Source organism: Melospiza georgiana, chromosome 7, assembly GCF_028018845.1.
Source record: "Melospiza georgiana isolate bMelGeo1 chromosome 7, bMelGeo1.pri, whole genome shotgun sequence".
NCBI classification, from domain to species: domain Eukaryota; kingdom Metazoa; phylum Chordata; class Aves; order Passeriformes; family Passerellidae; genus Melospiza; species Melospiza georgiana.
Genome location: NC_080436.1, coordinates 34,004,187 through 34,025,841, shown reverse-complemented (window position 1 = coordinate 34,025,841; position 21,655 = coordinate 34,004,187). Strand labels below are relative to the sequence as shown.

Here is a 21,655-nt window from a genome sequence, read left to right as displayed (position 1 = left end):
GTAATTTGAGTCTTTGTCAATATACTAGAAACGGTATTGCACAAAGGGGTTTATAAAATTTTTTGTGTGTGCTCTTGTTCAGAAAGAGATCAAGAAATGGTGACTCATGTGGTGATTTATTTTTGTGTCTTGAAAAAATTCAGGTGAGAGGCATTCTTTGATGGCAGCTGCATTAAGTGCTGGTAGCAGTGGGAAGAGCTTCCTCATGTTTCAGTTCAATTCCCAGCTTTGCACCAGCCCTGGTTCCAGAGCTCTTCAGGTCTGTATATGCAACAAAGCACTGCCCTAACAAAAAAGTGAAGTTGTTTCCACTTGTTCAAACCTTTCACTTTCATTGACTGATCTTTTATCAGTGAATGTTAGTTTTTAACTGGCTCGGGATTTATCAGGCCCTGCACACAACCAGCTCATGAGTTTGCGATTTGGACCACTGGATTAGAAAATGTATTTACAATAAAAGGAGTGAGGACTATTGAGTTTGAGCTTTCTTTTTCCTTTTTGTTTCTGGCATAGTGTGTAGTTAGAGTTGAGTCAAATTCCTCTGTTTAGCACCACTATGGGAGCTGGGTGCTGTGGAGGCAGACACTATCCTTTGAACTGGAAACTTGTGTGTTATAAGGATACTTATCAGCTTCGAGCATTTCACAAAAACAAAATTTCTGTGATGAAGGAAGCTCTATTCTTCCCAGGGGTATGTTCGCTGGATGCTATCATTCATACCTGAACAGGAGTGAAGGAAGAGAAATGGATGTAAGGCATTCAGTTAAGGTAGGAGAAGTGGTGATACATTGGATTCCCCCTTGTTTTCCTCCTTTTAACCATATAGTGCCATGAAGGCACTTTTACAGTTATTAGGTAAATGACTGGAAGCCATAAATGTTGTAAATATTTGTGATAGTGCACAGGTGTTTGAAACTTTAAAAACAATCTGTGCAATAGAGCAGCCTACTATAAGACTCTTCAGTGGGTACCAGCAGGGTGGCAATATTAATACTCTTGGCTCAGTATAGAAGATAAATTTGGTTTTTGAATGAAGTAATTTTAATAGATTTTTCATTTGATAATCTCATAAGGAATAAAATCAATATACAAAAGTTTGGGGCACTTTGTGCAAGTGCAGCCCACCTCACTGCACTGAATGATGTGCAATGGAAGATCCTACAGCAGCCTTTTTCCTGGAAACCCACATGGATGTAGCTTCATTTTAATGCAGGATGGCTGTGGCTGTGTGTGCCAATCCACTTCGGCCCTACCATTCCCCATGGATTCTCTTCCTCTCCTTTTTGAGGTTTCTCAGAAGGGCATGTGTATCACTGTGGACAGATAGAGTTCATGTGCATGAGCAGCAGGGATGATTTTCCTCCTGGGAGCTGAGCTGAGTCACCCTGAGCTGTGGTAGGGAGCAGAGGAGGAGGAGGGAGAGCATTCCTGGGATGGGGAGAGGGACTGTGGCTGCTGACAGCTCCCTGTGCAGCTTTGGGCTCGGTGGAAAGAAAAGCTGAGACATGAGTGACTGTGGATTTTTGAAATCACTGCCATGCCTTGCTGCTTCTGTAGTTTTGTCCTGGGACAAACCTGGGTTTGTGTGGCCTCTGCAGTGTGCCATGGCTGAACTGTCTGTCTGTCTTTCCCTGGAGGCTGGAACTGTTGTTCTGGAGTGTGAGATGGCACTGCGTGGCAGGGATGAGCCACAAGCAGCGTGAGGTTTGCCCTTTGGCCTTGGGTCTTGCTCAGGAATGTTCTTTGTGGAGGCCTTTCTCCTTTGGTAGTGCTTGGTGTGGTGCAGCTCGTGGTATGCATGCCAAAATCCCATGGAAGGTAATGGATTCCATGGACATTAACATCTTTTAATTGTGGTGTTAGATACATGGACAAGAGGCAGTTTTGTGCCAGTGTCTGTGACACAGAGGCTCATGAGAAAAGATCTGTACCTCCATGGTTGTCCTTGCCCAGCTCCAACATCTTGCAGCCTTTCCTGAAACTCTTGGTTGCAGCTCAAGTTTTTCTGGAAGGAAAGGCATTTTGCCTAAGCAAATGTGTCAATACATGCCTGTTGGAAAGCTCTGCTAAAAAAATAATTATACTGTTGCTCAGTACCATTTATTGTAGTCTGTCAATATCTTGCTTTTAAATATGTTTTAGATAGCAAAAAAGGCATAGGTTTTCTTTTGGGATTGTTGAGGGGAAAAACAGCAAAGCTGAAGGCAAAAATCTTGTAGACTGCTTTAAGAAGGGTGGCAAAAACCCCCTGAGAACTACACTTAAATATTTATTAAAAATCCGGTGTTTTCAGTGAAGCTGCCTTTAGGAAATGCTGTGATTTCATTTCAGTGATGTGTTAAGAAGAAAAACAGAATTTCTGAGCAGTTGTCTCAAGCTTTATAGAGGTTGAAGGTTTATGTTCTGCTTGTGTTTTGATAAATTTTCCTTGCAGGCATAAGGTGTAGAAACTTTTAATTAAAGCTTAAATTCTCAAGCAAGGAGTAAGTGTTGTGGTAAGGTGCAGGCACTTGGTCGTTGTGTAATTCCCAGAAAATATTTCTGTGGAGCTGAGGTGGCTGGTTAGAGGGCTTGAGCACTGGCAAACTCAGATGGAAGATATTGCAGGTGAACAACTTCTTTGGGAAGTGTCTCTGCTGTTGCCTTTTGCTGTTTTCCCTCAAAAATGCTTCCAGAGTATGACAACTTGAGGACAACAGCTTTCTGCAGGTATGTGTAGAAAAGGAATGCATCCTAGTTAGAAGGTGTGACATTAATCATTCTGAGGGGAGTTCTTGGCATTTTCTGGAGAAGCCAAGTGCCACCCAGCCAGGCCAGGAGGAGTGGGACAGCAGAGTCAGACCTGGGGCTGCACTGCTTCATCCCTGCTTTGGCATTGTTTGGGACAAATGCTTTTTAGTTCATAGCACCAAACACTGCCATTCCCCACAGAAGCAGGGCCATTCTTTCAAGTGTACAAGACATGATCATGCTGTTGTTTTGAGTAAATTAAACCATGTTGGCTAAAATCAACATTCTTCCTTCTCCTGCTTGGGAAGGGATGGTAGGATTTAAATAAGTACAGAGAACCTGAGTATGCAGACTAATTTGCAAGATGTGTATAAAATGTATGCAACCTTCAAGGGAGTTTGATGGACACTGTCACTTGCTGGGTTTGCTCTTCTAGGGGATAAAATCAAATGGCTGTGTATGTATTTTAAAAATTGTTGTGGCTGCAGGGAAAATATTGGAGCCACGAGGACGTTTTCACTAGTGTGGAGATTAGAGAGACCTTTTTGGCAGGAAGAAAATGTAGCTTGCTTGTAGCACCTGCATATACTTGCATGTCTATGATCTTCCAGTTTTACAGCCTGTGGTAACTATTATCTCCTCGATACTTGCAAAATTCATATGATCCTCTTCTGGAAGTTCTGCTGGGTGGAGAGGAAATGCACAAACAGTACAAACAGTTCCTTGAGAAGGCTACATTCCTACATTTATCTGTCATGTAGAAAAAATGCAACTCAAGAACCTATTTTTAGCACAGTTTCTGAAGTAATAATTAAATATATTTTTAAAAATTTTACCCTGTAATAGTAAAGCAACTTCTGTAATTTTATTTACCATTTCTGGTACAGAGCCCCCATTAAGTTACAGTAGCATTTACTGTTTATCTTGCCAGCTATCTGGTCATTGAATATTTCTGAGGAGAGAAAGGGAGGAGGGGAAAGAAGATACCAAGCTTATTTACATTAATTTCATTATATTTTAGTATCATTCAGTTTAGTCTTGGTTGTAAGTTTCTCTTTTGTAATGCATCTGGGCAATCCAATTCTGTCTTAATCTGTTTCAAGTATGATGGTCAGGATGTTGAGTTTGGTGGAAATTTGGGAAGTTTGGTGGTATGTTGGGCAGCAGCTGGAAACCACAGTTAGTGAGCAGTCCTATGGGTTCAGCAAAGATGCTGAGAATCATTCCAGGAGGTTCCCAGTGCTGCATGCACAGAAAGAGAAAAAGCTGAACTGTAAACTTCAGTGTCATCTTATCATTTGCCCAGAATTGTTAAATATTCCGTCCAAACTTCTAATACCCAGGAAAAAGTTAAAAAATTTCAAGCATTCATGACCTTTTCAGGGCTAGTGGTAACCCTGGAGGTCCTGCATCCTGAATAAGCTATAATTGAGTATTAATCTGTGAATATTTTGTAAATAAAGTTTTTAATTGCCATAATTTTATGTAAAACCTTCTGAAAGGCATAAGCCCTAAAAATAGAAAGCTGGCTTTAGGGTTTTGTCTACAAAATTAGCAGTAAATCACTACAAAATAGCTATTCTAAAACACTTCTCAGTGCAGATATTTCTAATGCTACATGGTAAGGCTGCACAGAGTGACAGCTGTCCTGTCCTGTCCTGGCCTGTCTTATTTTGAAACAAAAAAAGAGATCAGCCCAAAGCCTGTCTAGCTCAATGTAATTACTCTAATTTCTCTAATTTGCAACTCTACTTCACATAAGGTGAAATGCTGACCCTGCAATGGGAGTGAGAAAAGTCTTTTAGAGTAAGCATTTTTTGAATAGAGTGGAATACCCAAGTTTCCTATAGAATAAGAATGACTATTATGTTGATATTGGTTTGGGTAATTACAGTTAGATTATATCATAAAAGCACACATCAGCATTACAGTTCTGGCTGAAGTCCTGATATTTTAAAATCCTTTGAGTGGCAGAAAGTCAGTATTAGGTATTAATTGGGCCTCATTACAGAAACAAAAAGATATCCTGATATGACCTGAGGCTACATAACAATAATTTCCATCTGTTAAAAGACATGTGCCAAAGCCAGAGCACAGCAGAAATTTCTCTTGTCCAAACTTCTGGGATATTTGCAAGAGCTCTGAAATGAAATGGTGACAAGGTGCACAATGGGCCTTATTTTAAATTCTTTGAAATTGTCCATTTACCTGTGGCATCACATAAACAATGCTATAAACACCTATTCATATAGAGTAAGACACACTTCTGCATGCTGAGAACTGCTGTAATCTGTAAAATCCCTCCAAAAGGAGGAATAAGGAAACATGAACAGAGCAGGGCAGATGTCAGAGAAACTCTTCCAAGTGTCTGCCATGACCGACCTCTAGGTCAACACACAAGACTTGACCCAAATCTTTCAGCAAAGCAACCTAGAACATAGAGGAGAGCAAGAATATCTGAGTTAAAATTGTAAAGGCTTCAAATTTGCAGGATATTCCAAATATTGCAAGCAAATGGCTCTGGCTAGTGGCAGCTAATCCCTGTTATTAATACATGTATATCCATGAGTGTATGCATGATACTTGGCTTTGAAAACAGGCATTGCTCACCTGAAATGTTAAGATTATTTGAAATCAAGGGAATGTGGAGCAGACCCCAGCAGTGCTGGTCAGTGCGCACTTGGGTTTTTGATCCTTTGTAGGCAAAGGCCAGTGAAGTGGCTTGAGCCTTAGCCCTTCATCTATCAAAAAGCAAGGATGAGTCTTGCTTCATGCTCCCACAGACCATTTCAAAGGTGGTACTCAATCTCACAGTGACTATTATTCTTTCAGTTAAGAATGGTGCTCTAGGATGGATCAAATGAGCTCACACCATGACTAGGAAAGCCTTTTCAGGTTGTGACTTACACTGTGAAGATAAAGAATTTTCCTGCCTTTTTCTGAAAGCAAAATGAACACTTTTATTACTTCTGTGGTTGTAGGGCAGCGTCGTGTGGGGATCCTGAGCTGGCTCTGAAGCTGCTCCTGGGCTGGGGCAGGACTGTAGCACTCCCTTAGGCCTCTGCCAGGGTATTTCCTGGGCTGGGCTCCATGCAGGGAACTAAAAGTGGCCAAGTTGCTTTCCAGAACCAAAGTAACTTATTTAAAGCTGCTTCAAATGTCTCTGCAAAGCCTTGCAGGGCCCTGTGTGAACTCACCCAGCACCACTGCCACACACTTTCCACAGCCACATATGTTGGAACAAGGGGAATGGAAAATGCAGCTACATTGGCTTGCTAGGATGCTACAGGAATTTATCATGTTCAATTCCAGATGAGCAAAAATTTGTCACAGATCTATTGTTTTCTGTTAGTCATGTTTGTGTTTATACTGACATCACTGAGCCAAAGTTGGATCATGGGATTAAACTGAACAGGGACTGACATATATTCAGGGACCTGTTGAAGGATTTGAGAAAAGTTCTATGTAAAAAGAGGCAAAAAGTTGGACAGTTATTTTAGTTAGATCTGATTCACATGGAAGTCAGCATCATCTGATTTTATTTCCCTATTGGGGTTGTTTCTTTTAACCATGAATTCCCATTAAAACAGCTCTTTGACAACAAAATTAGTCAGTCATTTAATTTTAATGTGTGGCATTAAGTAAGCTGGGTGGCAAATTGTCTTCTCAAACAGATTGACTTATTTTACCTGTGGGAAAGGAACAGCTGAACAGCTACGAGGGAAATCTGCCAGTTCAGAAAATTTATTGTAACTTCCTCAGCAGAGATGAAATTGTTTGGTTTTGAATGCTAGTTTGCTTTTGATGTTTTAATCTAACTGAAGACTTTGTCATGCCATTTGAAATTATCCTCAGGGTTTGAAGCTATCACTGGAACTTGCAAAAGTAATTGATACTTATTCTGTGTTGTTCACTGTGTTTATATGACTACAAGATGAGTTTTTCCTCTCTTTATAGCATGCAATAAAATCTTGAGCACTGTAGTGGGGAAGGCAGTGTGGTAAACCAGAACAGCTTTTGTTTGATATACCTGTCCTTTTCTATCCAGAGGAACGGGATGGAGGATTTTCCTTTTTGCAGGAAGACTGAGAAAACTTTCTCCTTACAAAAATAATTTTGTGCTTTTCCATCATCTTTTTCACAGAGGCACCTTGGCCTCTTGTCCTGAGAATTGTCTTGCTAGGTGTTATTAGTTGTAATCACAGCATACTGTTGAAATCCCAGTGTGTGTACTCTTTATTAGTACAGTTTCTACAAGCCAGGATTTTTCCAGAGAGAGCTGAGAGGCCTGAGGACTTGCACTGAGTTACTTTTGAGTAAAACTTCATGGTATTGTCCAGGGCTCCACTGACAGTGCTGGGAGCAATAATTCCTAGACTTTAATCTGTTGGTGTCTTTTCTTGGGCTTTGAACAAGCAGCTTAACCCTTGAACATTTTACCTGTGACATGGAACAACTTTCTGCAGATTTTATGGGTGTTGAGAGACCAGAATACTGGCAATGCATTTCAGATCACTTCTTCTTGATAACAGTCATTCATTAAAATGAGACAGTTTTTATCAATTTATGTTGTGTGTCATAGCATGGAATTATATGGTATTAAAACCAGGCATGTTGTTACAGCTCTCGTTTACTATGTCATCTGCTGGAAGCAATTCTTGCCTGTCCTGCTTTGGAAATGGAATGGAAAGACCCAAAGACAACCTTAAATTATAGTAACAAATCTCAGAATGGTTTGGGACTATTTCTTTGTTACTTCCTTTAGGACAGGATGGTGGTGGGTGCTGATTATGGTCACTCTGGATATGTGTGGCCTGGTGTGGTTGGAACCCATGGTAACACTGATGTGTTGTTTCCACAGGCATCATTTTGGCCACTAGAACTGATTAACAGCATTTGTGTGTGTGTGTGTATTTGGCAAATGGTGGGTGATAGGACAGATCAGCTTGTTACTAGGTCCTCATGAAGCCATCAATGGAACACACCAAGGGAGATGGCAGGGAAGATTTGTTCCCTCCTCTCTCTGTGGCAGGGCAGGAATTGGCCTTTTTGTGTATTTTCTCTCTTCTGGTGAATGTGGAAATAAGAGTATTTGCACCCCATGAGAAGAGCTTCAGATGGTAAGCACAAGAGCAAAGAGTAAAACCTTGCCAGGGGAAAATGTAGCCTGTCCAAATCTGTTCATTACTTATTTTCCCTCCACAAACAGCAGTACATAGGAAAAAAGGAAAAACAGATTATCATTTAGAATGAAAAAGTGGAGGTGGCTTGCAAATGGCTGAGAGGCAGGTGACAGCTTTTGATTTTTGTGGTATCCCTGTGAGAACTTCTTTTTAATACTGTATTATCACATTAGGTGTTAGTAGTGCCATGTGTTCATTTATTCGAGGAAATTACTCAGAACTGCTCGTTATGTTGTGGATTTGCATAATATGTTTAAAGGCAATTTAAATAAAATTTATTTCAGATTTATGAAATCTTCTCTGAAGACTTTTTTCTCTCAGTAATCTGATATGCTGTTACCTCTGTGCCACACAATGTAAGGCTAAACCTTCCAGCCAGATTCTTATCTCCATCTGGTGTGTGCACATGGGAGGACAGTTTATAATGCCATCTGAAATAAATAAATTGTATTTCTTATTTGATCTGAATTCTCTCTTCTGCACAAAGCAGGAGCTATGAAATCCAGGAAATCATATGACTAAAGGATGAAGTGTTTTCTTTCAGTTTGGGAAGACTGAATGTTGGTGTGCTAGGTGTCAGGATGAAGCAGGACAAGGTTAAGCATGGAGTCAAGAGTGCAGGGCTGTAGGGCTGGCAGTCTCTGCTCTGACATGCACAGAAATGTGGCTGATTACTCCCACCCAACGGCCAGCTCATTGATTAAAGGGCCAATGGGCTTCCGTCCAGGAGTGCAGCAGGAAAACAAACAGCTAGGCTGAAAAACAAGACTATTTAACCATCTGAAAGAGCATGGGGCCATCCCAGCTGCTGCAGAACCTGTCACGACTTGGCTGCCAAGAAGCCAGATGCTTGCATCAGAGGAATGTGTGTTTCACAAGGCGCTACCTCTGCTGCTGACACACTGCGACATGTCCGAGGAGGCAGCAGCAGCGAGCAAATCAGTCAGCCTTGCCATCAGCTGCCAGCCCTGCTGGATCACTGACACCTGGGCAAATGCATGCTTTCATCAGGAATAGATTATGGGAATAACCTTGTCCTCATAATAGAGACCACTTTCAATATCCAGCAGGGACCTCTGTCCATATGTGAAGTTAAACACTGCAGGAGTGATTTAATGGTTGGATCCACTGGAATCTGAATTTGCAGAGGCTTACTGGTGTGATTAAGGATATAAAAAGCCCTTCAACATGCATTGGTTTTGGGCCTGCTCCAGAATCCACTAATGCCATTGATTTCAATTAATTCCGGATAAGGTCACTGGTGGTTGAATCAATTGTTTGATTCCAGAAACAACAGGACAGGCAAAGAAGGAATAATGACTTAAAGCCATGGAATTAAGGAGAGCCAGTCCTATGTGCTTCTATTTTGTAATTATATTTACAATATTTATGAGTTCCCTTGTAGTTCAAAAATTCAGCTTCTTCACACTGATTCCAGTTTCAAGTGGCAAACGCTCAAAACAAACTTTTTATGATTTGCTTAATATCGTCTTTTACAATGAGGTAATTTGTAGTGAAAGGCAATGTCCTTTAAAGACATCCCATCAATTTTGTCCAATGAATGCTTTTCATAGAATTCTATTGAAGCAAAAATTATGGCGCTGAAAATGATTTAGAAATTGATTGCAAATCACTGCTGTGGCAGGAGCAATCGTATATGCTCATTTTAGCTCTCAGCTCATCTGAAAAGGCTAGATTAAACATTTCATTTTAGACTTTTTCCTATGTGTCAGAATTGGGTGTCAAGGCTTCATCCTGACACTTATGGACAGGATTTCCCATAGTGTGGGATGTGAGTTAAAGGTCTCCATATAAAGGTGCCCTTCCAGGAGGTAGAATATAACATTTTTTAACTGCAGTGACAGGGGCTGAGGAGCAGGCAGGTTGTTAGAGAAGCTGTCTGGGAGCTCTTGGAGAGGGCAGCATGGCCGTGCCAGGAATGGAGAGCACAACTGGCTAGGACAAAGCAGACTGATGATATCTCCAACCCTGATGTAGCAGAATGGCCAATCTGAACACAGTTACTGTTGTTATATGTTATTTGCCACTTTCTCTGAAGCTTAAATACATAAATGTGACAGAAGAGAGAGCTATTGTTTGTTCCAGCAGTAAAACCTGCCTTTGCTAAGGACCTTTTCCTTATTCTTGACATGCAGGGGAAGTAAAAAGCTTTGAAAAAAATCACCTAGCAAGGTTAAAAACCAAATTATCGTTGTGATCAAAAGCTTACCAGCCAACCAAACTGCTTCAACTGAAGGCCAGTTTTTGACAGTGAGTATCTGAGGAGATTCATATACTGCCCTCACACCCTTCCTTTTATTCTCTCCACTTTTTTCAACTTGCCAGTTGTTTATCTGCCTGGCCAGCTAGCCCAGGAAAGTGTTTACTGTGTTAACTTGTGACACCTCACGTTCTTGTAGGTACATGTTTTGTGGGACATAGCTGTCTTGGTAAAAGTGAGCATAATAGTAATTTTCAAAGAACATTTTGCTCTTCAGTACACTGGAGAAATTTCCATGATATTTTAGGAGCCAGCTCAACACCTCTAACCATGTGCAACTCCAGAGAGGGCAAATTCTGCAGCCTACAATTTGTTTAACTTGTTGTTTTTTATTTTTAAATTTGTACTCCAGTGATCTAAGTATTTACTGGTTAGAAATATAAGAGTTTAGGATCTTATATTCTATCATATTAAAATCTGTTGGGATTTTAACATCCTGCAATTTTGCCCTACATTAAACTGCTCTTCAGCCTGTCAGCTTGTCTGTCCTTGCCCCAGCAGTGGTTAGAGAGTAAAACAAGGGTTTTACATGGGCTGGTTGTCTGAGGCTGCACTGAACCACACAGAACTCTCAGCACTCTGGGAAATCTCTCAGGGAAAAAGCTCTTAGCTCTTCCCAGCTGCCTTTTAACTCTTCAGGCTGTGGGGCACCTCTGCTGCAGCTTTAGGGGTCTGTGGTGAGAGACTGAACCTTGAGACACCTGGTCCAAGCTGTTTTCTGCTCCTGAGCTGGTAAGAAGTGAGCAAGCACATCACAAGCTCAGAGATTCTGGCATGCTTCAGTAAAGGTGCAGTTTAGGTGACTCAATCCCAGCCAACTATTCCATTTTCAAGGAAGATGTCCTTGTTTTGGATTCTTCAGTGAGGAGGAACTTTTTAAGTTAATTACAAAGTAAAGTCAAAATGTGGATAGCAAACCTGAAGTAGCATGGATTTTGTCTTAGTATGAGACATGGGGTCTTTAAGAGATCCTGGCCATACTGTGAGAGGTTAATTGACAAGCTTTCCTAATATCTGTGTGCCTTTAGATCAGCTTGTAATGTCTCATCTTATCTGTCTGCTCATCAAAAATTAGGCAGTAGGAAGCTGAATTATTTCCTCAGATACAAGAATCAGTTCAGCCTACTGCACATCAGGCCAGGAGCAATGACTGCTGCCCATGACTTTGACTTCTTAATCTTTTCACTCAACCTGCAGCTAGTCAAGGACTGAATTCTGCTGTTAATTTTGTTCTACCAAAATTCATGGCATTCCTGCCAAAAATAAGTTGTATCTGCACAGCCAGCAGCTATATCTTATGACTTAGAATAGAAATTAGATGGATAAGTGCACTGACAGGGTGAGCTAATGGCCACTCCCTTAATAAGTGCTGTAATTTGAAGAATGCAAAATCTGTTTGTCCACCCTCATGGCAATTCTCCTCTTGGGAAGAATAACTCGCTGGTTAAACCCACAGATCTCAGTACTTGTTTTGCTGTGCATTTATTTTTACAATAACCACACTTCTGAAAAAGTCAGAAAAATTGCTTTCAGGCAACTCAAGTCAGTGCCTCTGTAGTGCTGCCTGACCAGAGACAGGTGAGTCGTGTGTGTGCTGTCCTGGTCCTGCTCACTCAGGTGTGCTTAGCCTGGAGATGCATTAACATACCCTAAGAAATGAAGTAAGTGCTAACTTTTGCTAAGTAATATAAATTTTTCTTGGGAACAGGCTGTAATTTTCCTTAAGGCTTGTCCTTTTTTATTTTATTAAGCACTTGGCTTTTTCAATTAAACCAGTGGTTTCCTTCTTTTATGACTATATACTCTTCCTTTCTTCTACACATGTTTGTCTGAATTAGTGTCTCAGAGAAAACCAGTTTGGTCATCAAGAGAGCTTTAATGTAACCTTCAATGTGTTTTGAAATTTTATAACTACTTCTAATGGCAGGAGAAAAAATTAATTTCATCCTTTGTCTGAGAAAGCGCACTATTAATCTGCGAGAGATTTAAGCAAAATCTAACTCTTCTGCTGATCTTTTGGGCTTGTTTCTCATGGAAAGAGCTGAAGCCTTCTGGAGATGTGTATCCAAGCACGGGGCCTTGTTCATGTTTGCTTAAATGGCCCTTGTGAAGGTGGAACTAAAGCCCTATGGTTTGAAATTGATCTGATTCAATATGATGTGTTAGTACTTATTACTCCCATAGCCCACTTCATCCTCACAGTGTTTTGAAGACTTCCTGGATCAAACTGGCAAGCTCTTAATGAGAAAGATACCTTGCTGTGTACAACAGAAGAGGAACACAGCCCTGTACGTTTGAGCCAGGGTGGTAAATATAACCCAGAGTTACACAGTGTGGTGTTTCTCATGCGCTACGGGCTGATTAGCCACAGGAATAAATGCAGGGGATTTACAAAAGATCTCCATCAAAAGTACAAACTTATATTTTAGAGACAGCAAGTGGCAGGGGCATCAATTGCCTGCATGAGCAGTTGCAATGAGCTCAGCCCCCCTGTGCCAGCAGGGCATTGCTGCCACTCAGGGCAAGCACCAAGAAAGCCAGGCACTCTGTTATTAAGGTCACACAAATGTTTTTAATGGCACTCTTTCAGGCTAAAAGCAGGATTTTAGCTTGCAGCTGACTGCTCTTGCTCAGGTGTGTAATTGCATCTAGCCTGATTTACAGCAGCTGAGGATCTGACCCAAGATTGGTTTTCTCTCTGTAAATACAGGCAGAATTTGGGTTGAGGCTTTTATGTGTAGCAATTAAAAAAGCAGTGAAAACTTGGATTCCGCTCATCCCTGAGCTCAAGTTTCACTTGTTTTGTTGTTTGTGGAACAGTTTAGAGTGTTTGGATGTGAGTGGCCAGGTGTTTCCAATATTGAACCTCTTCGTGTGGAAACGTGCACAGATAAGAGAGCTCAGTCTGTCACAAGCCTTGCTGCTGCTCTTTCGGCGTTTGAAGTTCTGACTTGAAAGGAGTGACTTCTGAGAAATCGAGGCACAGAGTCCCAGCCCCTCTCTTTCAGCAGGAACTCTGTGACAGAGATTCAGATTAGGAGCTGGACTGGTTCTCCAGTGAGTGCTCCGTGCCTCGCTGGGAGCTGAATGTGTTTGAGCTCCACAGTGCTGCTTAGGCTTGCACCTCCCCTCTGAGAAGGAAAGGTCAGTATTTATGCCCTTAGCACCTTGTGAATAACCATGTTTGATGCTGTTTCTTGCTTTCTTGTATTTTCATCTTTGGAAAGTAAGAGGGTTTTCTTCAAAGTGCGCTGTTACTGCAGTTGAGCTGTCTTAAGTCTTGAAAAGATTGTAGTTTGTAATTCTGGTATGAGTTGAAACTTTTATTTCAACCTACTAAAGTTCTCTGCTCTGTGCTTTAAAATCCAGGCAGGTTTGTACCCCTATTATTAAAAAAACAAAAGAATTAGGAGAATTCAGTGATAAATTGTGAAAAAGGCAGCACTGGTGCTTTATTTTTTTTTCCTTTTTTTTTTTTCTCCCTATGCTCTTCACGTGGTGAAGCTGCTTAAGTTTTTCTTACTTTTCTGCTTTGCCTGCAAACTCTGTTAATTCATTCTAGAAAAACATCAGTTGGGTAAACAGAAGTATTTATATGTGTAGCACTGCAACTCCTACTAAGATGCAAATTGTGCTGCAGGGAAGATAGTTTGGGCTTTTCTTTCCTCCTCGCTTTTCTTTTTTGACAGTCGGTTAATAAAGACTCAACAATAAGCAGCTGCCTGTGATGTCATTTGGGACTTTGTCCACAGAGCTTGTATTTACAAGTACTGAGCAACTACACAGCAGCAGCAAACCCAACTATCAGCAAACTTCATGTCTGCTGTTACTGAAGGGCTTTGGTGCTGTGCAGGGTGTAGAAAGCTAACTCTGTTCTTCTAACCACAGACTTTTAAAGCTTGGTAAATAAACACTGGATAAACTCAAGAGAATTTCTGGACTGCAAAGACTTCTTACGGTTCTGAGTCCTCCAGGGCTGGCATGTTTTGATTGAGCTGCTGCAAGTAAGGCTTTTGCTGTTTTGGTGTTTCTATCATCTCTGTAAAGCTTATTTTCTCTAGGAGTGTGTCAGCGTTGCTATTTGTAGTTTTGTTTTAATTAAAAGAGCGGCAAGTATGTAGTTGTTAGGAGTGATTACAGCCATGCATCTGACTGTGGTTCAGGACAAATGAAAACTTCATTCTGGCTTTTGTTTGTATGAGATTGCACTGAAGTGGCTCTCTCTTAATTTAAGTGATGAAACTTTAACATTCTTAAAAGTCTTTTGAGTGCTGTCATTAACTGAACAAAACCTGGACTGTCTGAAGATTGTTCTCTTGTAATTTAATTATTTTTATTTGAATATTCCTATATTTATCTGAATATATTTATTTGAATATATACTTGAATTTTAATATAAATTCCTTGTATTTTTAATACAGATTTATATAAAAATTCTTTTGTTTCTTATGCAGGCATGTATTTCAAACACAACTTGATTATTTTTCACTTTTAGCTCCTGTTCAAGTTCTGGAGGTGTATAAGTTTAAAAGAGAGAATCATACAGTGCTTTGAAATGTGATATCTTTTGGATAGAATGAATTCTCAATTATATGAGAAACTGTAATTTTTGTTTTGAGTGTTTATGTTAGGAATCACATCACATCCTGAAATATCAGAGCAGAAAAACTGTCATTCTGGTAGCTGCTATGAAAAAACTTTGTGCTGCCTGCTGTTTGTGGGACACACCTCTGTTCCTGACCAGGGATTAACTAATTTTCAGGACAACTAGCTGTGGTTGGCATGGAATTATCTGTGTTTGACAGAGGAATAAACTGGTCCATAGATGTGGTTTATTAAAATATAGTTTACCCACTTCAAAAGCTGGTAACAAACCCTGGGTCTCTTGCTTCTCATTTCAATCTTTCACCAGGAGCCCATTCTAAATTACTGTAATTTCAGTTGTAGAGGCTTTTTCTAGGATGTAACCTAATCACAGTACTGTGTATGAGGAACTTTTTATTACTGTTTACCTCTGTTTAATGATCTGTCTTTGTGAAGACAAAGCACATTTCTGAGGACTGAAATCAGAAAATTTGCAAGTGATTGGCAAGTGTATGAGAGTAAGTCAGTACAAATCAGTCAGATAGGAATTGAAGGATTCCTCATGAATTATACTATTTATTGTGGTTTGTTTTTCTTGCTACTGACTTTATTTGCAAGGCGTCTCAGTCCCACCCAGCAACAGATTTTTTGGGGCTTCTTATTAAGGTCAGAGGGGCCACAACTGCAGATGCCCCTCTCAAGTGACCCTGTTTCTACAGCAGATCAAAACTGTCCAGCTCTTCTTTTTTGATGCTATAATGTGGCTTGGCATGTGGAGATACTGTGCAATTCAGGAGCTGTTGTTCTGTCCTTGCAATGGAAGCATATTCTCCTGGGGGTGGAGGGAACCAGCCTAAATTTAGCTCTGCATTAATACCATGGGAATGGCAAAGGCTTTTGGTGCTTCAAAGGGGCATGTAAATAAGAGCATATTTATATTCCTCAGGTGTTTATCCTCATTTTTCAGAAATAATATTTTAAAAAATTATATGGTCTTTAAAATATGTTTTTGGAGTTAAGAAACTTCCACCAAGAGCAGGAGTGAAGAGCAGAGTTGTGATAGAGGCTTTGCTTTAGGGAGATGGAAAGGGTTTGATCCCTATCAGTGACTCCTGAGAGCAAGTCTTTCCTTTCCTCTGTCACCTTGTGGCCAGTAAAGATGATCTACTGTTGTAAACTGATTATTTACACTTGCAGAGTTTATTTTATATTGTTGGCAAATATACAAAGAGATTGTATAGATCTCTTTGTATACTTGTATAGATTGCACATATGCAAAGTTTACAAAGGTATTGTTGGCAAATAAAAAGCCTTTGAAATCTTAAGAATAATTAGGACAAAGTGAGACTAAAAATCTCTACTCAGGTTCCAGTTATCCTTCTCACTTTAATTTTAAATGCAAATTCTACTGTGAATTTTACTGCTTTTAAAGAAAATTTCATGGGTTCCTATGGTATTTTTTTTATACATGAATTGTGTATAAGTGTTTAGGGGGTTTAGATTTATGAAAGTAGAAATCCTGCCCCAGTAAATGCAAAGCAGGAGGGTACAATTCCACTTTAGTCATGAGCTAATCTTCACCTAATTCCCTTAAAAGCAGAAGCAGACACTCAAAACCTGATGAGCCCGTGGGCATCCAATTTTCATTTTCCTCTTTTGCATTTTCCTTCTCACATTTACATTTTCTTTCTTGTATACCAATGTAGCAAATTAGGATATAGATTGAGCTCACTTTTCAGCCAAGGGATCCCCTGGTTGGATTTTTACTGAGAAATCTGCCCAAAGATACTGAGTATAATCTGATAATATTCTGGGATGGCATTAAGAGGGACAATTGCCAAGAGAATGTCAATTCTTTGGGCTTTCTCACCATCTGAAAAGAAATAGAATAAGAGCAGACTCCAGCCTGTAATCATCTGACAAGTGGGATTGGGGCTGGATAAAAGGCAGGGAACAAAGGTGTCAGAGGGAATCTCAGCTGGCTGGGGAGCTCAGCTCGGTGCAGCCAGGGCCAAATGCAGCAGGATGCTCTGCAGCTCCTGTGTGGCTCTGCATGTGCTCAGCTCCGGGCAGGACCGCAGTCATGATGAAGAAAAATCCATGCCAAAGCTGCCAGAACACCTTCAGATGTTAAAGCATGTAATATGCTGTTTTATGACTGAAACAGGATAAATGTACAATGTAAATAGAACATGAGCCATTAACACTTGTAATTCGCTGTTCTGTAATGTTTACTGATACTGTTTGTGCAGCATGCAGGAACCTGAATCACATTAGGTTTCCCCTGATGGTTACATGAATTAGTCATGATGTTTTCAGGATGAAAAGTTAGATAGCTATGATGTGAAAAACACTGAGAAATCTTTTTTGTGCCCATTGCTTGGCACTGAGGTGGATCAGATAAACGGGGTTTGTACAGTGGCAATGGCTTCTGGAAACGGGCTGTGACATTGCCTGTGGGCTGTGAATGAGGCAGACCCTGAAAAGCAGGTTGGATTATAAAGCAGTGGATAAAAATTATGTTGCTGAAATATGGCCTATTAATATTGACACACAGCAAGAACAAATGCCACTGTTAAACTGCATGTTTGATAAGCTTTCCACAGGACAACCCCATTTGTTTCCAGAGCCAAACCAGCCTTGGATAGTGTGTGCACACAATAGGTCTGGACAGAATCAAATGCATGTCACAAATTATTTTCTTTGACGATGCTAATTGATTCTTATAATTCATCGTTATCTAAATTGTTAAATTCAATACTTTACCGTGTCTTTTTGTTTCTTTGTTGCTCAGACATAATACAAAAAGGAAGAGTTAATTACCACATGCAACAACAGAGGCAAATTTCATTGTCTGCTTCACTTTGATTGAAGCTGCATTGAATCACCACTGTGGATTTTCAGCAATGGTGGAGAAAAGAAGGAATTCTTTTGCAGTGAAGTTACTTTTGGTGGTAGCTAGCATTTGTGTTTCAAACAGTATCTATTTGGCAGCTGGGCTCTATTATGCTTGTTTTGCCTATACTAAATATTACCGAATAGTGCAAACTGAAATCACATTGTGCCTCAATCCTGTGGGGAATCAGTGGCAATCCTTGAGCAACACAGCACAACTTGACACAAGTAGAAGGATTGCATTTGTTTCTAAAATTACTTACTCCTCTAGATATGAGCACTTGGCTTGTTTTTTCAGTGCTCTGTTGATGGCCAGAGCTGCATCTGGTGGGAAGTAATGCTCTCCTCAAGGGAATTCTGGAGAGATTAAGTGATGACTTAATTTATGCAAAGTCCTAAAACTCTGCTCTACCCTATCTTGTAAGATTTGGTGTGACTGCTGTAAAATGTAGGACCTTTTCTGCTGCTCTGAAGTGATCTGATGAAATGGTACATTGTGGTAAGATTTTGGGGGGTTATTTTGCCAGTAGAGGGCCATGTTAAACTGGATAAAACACCTCCCTCTTGGACTCACATTTTCAGTGAGGAACAGCTTAGACCATATGGTTGTTTTCAACAGCAAAATGAGTAAATAATTAGATCTTTTAGAAGCTATTGAATGATTAATTATTTAAAATCAGAATCCCATCACTTTTACAGTGCGGCGCAGTTCTGTGTCAGTGTAATCAGACTGAATTCTGGCCTTTAAAATACATCACACCTACCTGTTTATTCTGAATTGTTCAAGGTTGATAGATAGAGCCCTAATAAGTCATTAAGCTGACGTGATATACAGCAGCAGCATGTGCTTTTGCTATAATGACACAAATGAGAAAAGAATTGTTTTTCAGAGGTACAATCACGTTTGGTTTTGAGGTGGCCTATAAACTAGAACTCATTATTCAGGCTCTAGTGCTGCAGGAGTTGACCTTTGGCAAAATATTTTGTTATCCTCAATCTTTTATACAGGCCTTTTGTGAACTCTGCTCAGCTCTCATTTTGCTGATTGCATTTAAAGTCATTTATTGCACAGTGTTTGCCCTTCTAGCAGATGTTAAAGGATTCACTGCCTCCCCCTTAAAGGCTACTCCTCCTCAGCATCTAATTATAACCTACACAAAAGATTAACAGATGTTATAATTGTCTTTACTCATTGATTAAATAGTTTCTGCATGATTTGCCCTCTCTTCCTCTCATTGCTGATTTGTGAGGTCTTTCTGGATGAGGCTCATGCATCTGCAATTTGTTAACAGTGCTGTCTTCAGTTTTTAACTTTTTGTGATTGTGGCTCAGTTTGAACAGGTTATTGCTATTCTGCTGGACAATGTGACAGAAATGTGTTAAAAGCAGGTGCATGAATACTTGCTTTGCACACATTCCTGATCTTCCTCTTCCTTTTAACCACTCCATCTAAAACATATGTAAAATGCAGACTCATTTTAATGGATTTAAACTGAAGGCTGGAGGGGTAAATGCTGAGTTGCTTAGCAGTGGTTTTGTCCCTATATTTCAGTTGCTACTTGCAGAGGAAATTAGTAGCTGATAAAATCAGTTTAAGAAGAAAATTCCTAGGAGGAATTTTCTAGTAAGACTTTCCTATTAGGACCATTAGAAAACTGTAGGGTTTTTTTATGAGGTTCATCTCTCTCACCTTTTCACAAAATTAGGATTATTTTGTTATTGAGCTAAATAATCTTCTGTGTTTTGTTCCCATGTTGAGCTGGGGGCTCTCTTCTTGGATGGATCCATAGTCCTTCCCCTACAGCACAACAGTGCTAACTTAGCAACTGTTGTTTTATGTTCTTATAAATCTTATAGCATCTTGAACAGGGATAGTCCAAACAATGTTCCTCTTCAGAGGGGTAAAACATCTTCCACTGGGAATTGATTCTACAAAAGTGTCTTTCCCTGTTTGGATTCTGTAAAAGGTTTTCCTACTTCCTTCACTAACACAGATGTGAATAAATTATAAGTCTACAAAAGCTTCCATGGTAGTCTTGGGAAGTCCCTCAGTTCAATGAAGCTGCATCTGCCCCAAGGTCTAAGCCTGAAGGGCTTTGACTTGCTTTGCTCCAAACTGGTGCAACAAGAAAGAAAATGAATGGAAAATATTTTGTCACATGTTCTCAGGCAAAATCTCTTAATGGGTTAAAGAGAAACAGGTTAAAGTCTTGAATTATGGGCTTGGTTATTCAAAAGCCGTAAAGTATTGTGATGTTTCCCCAGCCCATCTTCCAAATCCTCCTCAAACACAAAGCTGTTTCCTTGATTCCTAGCCGAAGAAACACCTCTTTTTGAGGTTGGGCTCGCCTTCTCTGGCCAACACTATTTTAGCATTTTTTACTACCAAAAATACTTGCGTTCTCTGTGGATGTCTGGGATTATTGATTCAATTATTGTTGGTTCATGCATATGTGGGACACCCTGTATGATTCTACTTTGTTGGTGCTGTGTGTATTCTTCTCTTTACAGTGAACTCTGTACATGGTGCTGGCTGTGAGATTTTGATAGAGAGCCTACAGCACTTTAGGTTTTTATTTGATTTTTAATGCTGGTACCTAATGTGTAATTAATGAATTTTAATAGTGTGATTGATAATCTTTGCAGTGCACAAAAGCATTTGTCCAGGGACTCAAAACCGCTCTAGAAACAGAGGTATTTTGTTTGTGAGATTATCAAAGAACACTGTATTCCTCCTTGTCTTTAAATGACATCTCTGTGCCCCTGAATACTTTGAATTTATGAGCTGGGGGGAGCAGATTATAGATTCTTAATAAGAAAATTCCAGGGTGCCAACTGTGCTTGCAAAGTGTATTTTAATCATATAGACACCTGTCCACTACCAACTTGTAATATTTCTTAGAGGTCACTGAGCAGCCAGCCAGCTGATGGAAATCACTTTTATTCAATATCAACCTTATCTGAGTTTGAAACACTAATCCAGAGGTAAAATGCTAAAATCCCAATTATCAGTAATGAAAACTGTCTAATGCCCATATTGTGCAGGAGGTAAAAGGCCCAGGTTCTCATTGCAGTTACATATGAGAAAATCTTAGAAAATACTAAAGGTTCAGCGAAGTCATTAAGGATTTTTAACACCTGCTGCTATGAAGGAAAGCATTAAAATGAAACCTGGTGTAACATTTTAATAACCAGCTCTCTGTTATGTCACTGCCTGTTAGCTCTAACTTTTGAAACCAATATCTTCATCTGGATTTTGAGGTTGGACAGTAAATGAAAGAGACCACCAAAAGACTGACAAGGGTAGCACAATCTACAAGGCCTCAGTTGACCATTCTGATTGTCTCTTTGCTTGAGAATCTGTAGACTTGTCTGGAATTTCATTATGTGCTTTGCTAAAACTAGTGAATTCCTTCCCTTAAGCTGCAATTCTGTCCTGATGCTATTGATTGGGAATGCATCCTGATGTTCATGACAAACCAGTTCTGTCATTTATAGTTACCAATTTTTCTTTAATCAAGTGAATTGCTTTTCTTTTTGATTACCAGAAAATTCTCCCATCACAAGAAAAAGCTTTAATAAAACCTTGCCAAGAATTTATCACCTAGATGATAGTTTTGGGTGCAGACCTGGGAACAGAATAGTTTGTAAGGTACACAGCCACAAACCCTAGGTAGGGTTTTCCTTGCTCCTAGCAGGAGCAAATCTTACTGATGGGTCCTGTCTCCCCAGAAAAACACTGAAATGTCCCTTTTACCCTCTGGCTGTTTGCTTGAAAACTAATTATGCTTTACCTGTTTTACTTATTCCTCTTTCCCTGAATTCCAGGGTTGGATCCCATGTATTACTGGGGATTCTGAGCTTGGATGCAGAGTTCAAGAGTTTATAGCTCTGGGAAGCAGAACTGAGACCCCTCCTGAGGTCTCTGACTTAACCAGCCCCAGCTGAGGATAGATCCCTTTAGCTCCTGCCATGCTCAGCT

The 21,655-nt window shown here is 40.0% G+C and overlaps 1 protein-coding gene across 1 annotated transcript in view; it reads left to right on the top strand.

Moving 5' to 3' along the window:
• The first annotated feature begins 205 nt into the window (after positions 1–205).
• Positions 206–21,655, top strand: part of NCKAP5 (NCK associated protein 5) — a 368,935-nt gene continuing 347,485 nt past the window's right edge. The window contains exon 1 of the mRNA XM_058028292.1: positions 206–259. The gene's annotated coding sequence lies outside the window, so the exon portion shown is untranslated. The remainder of the gene's footprint in view (positions 260–21,655) is intronic.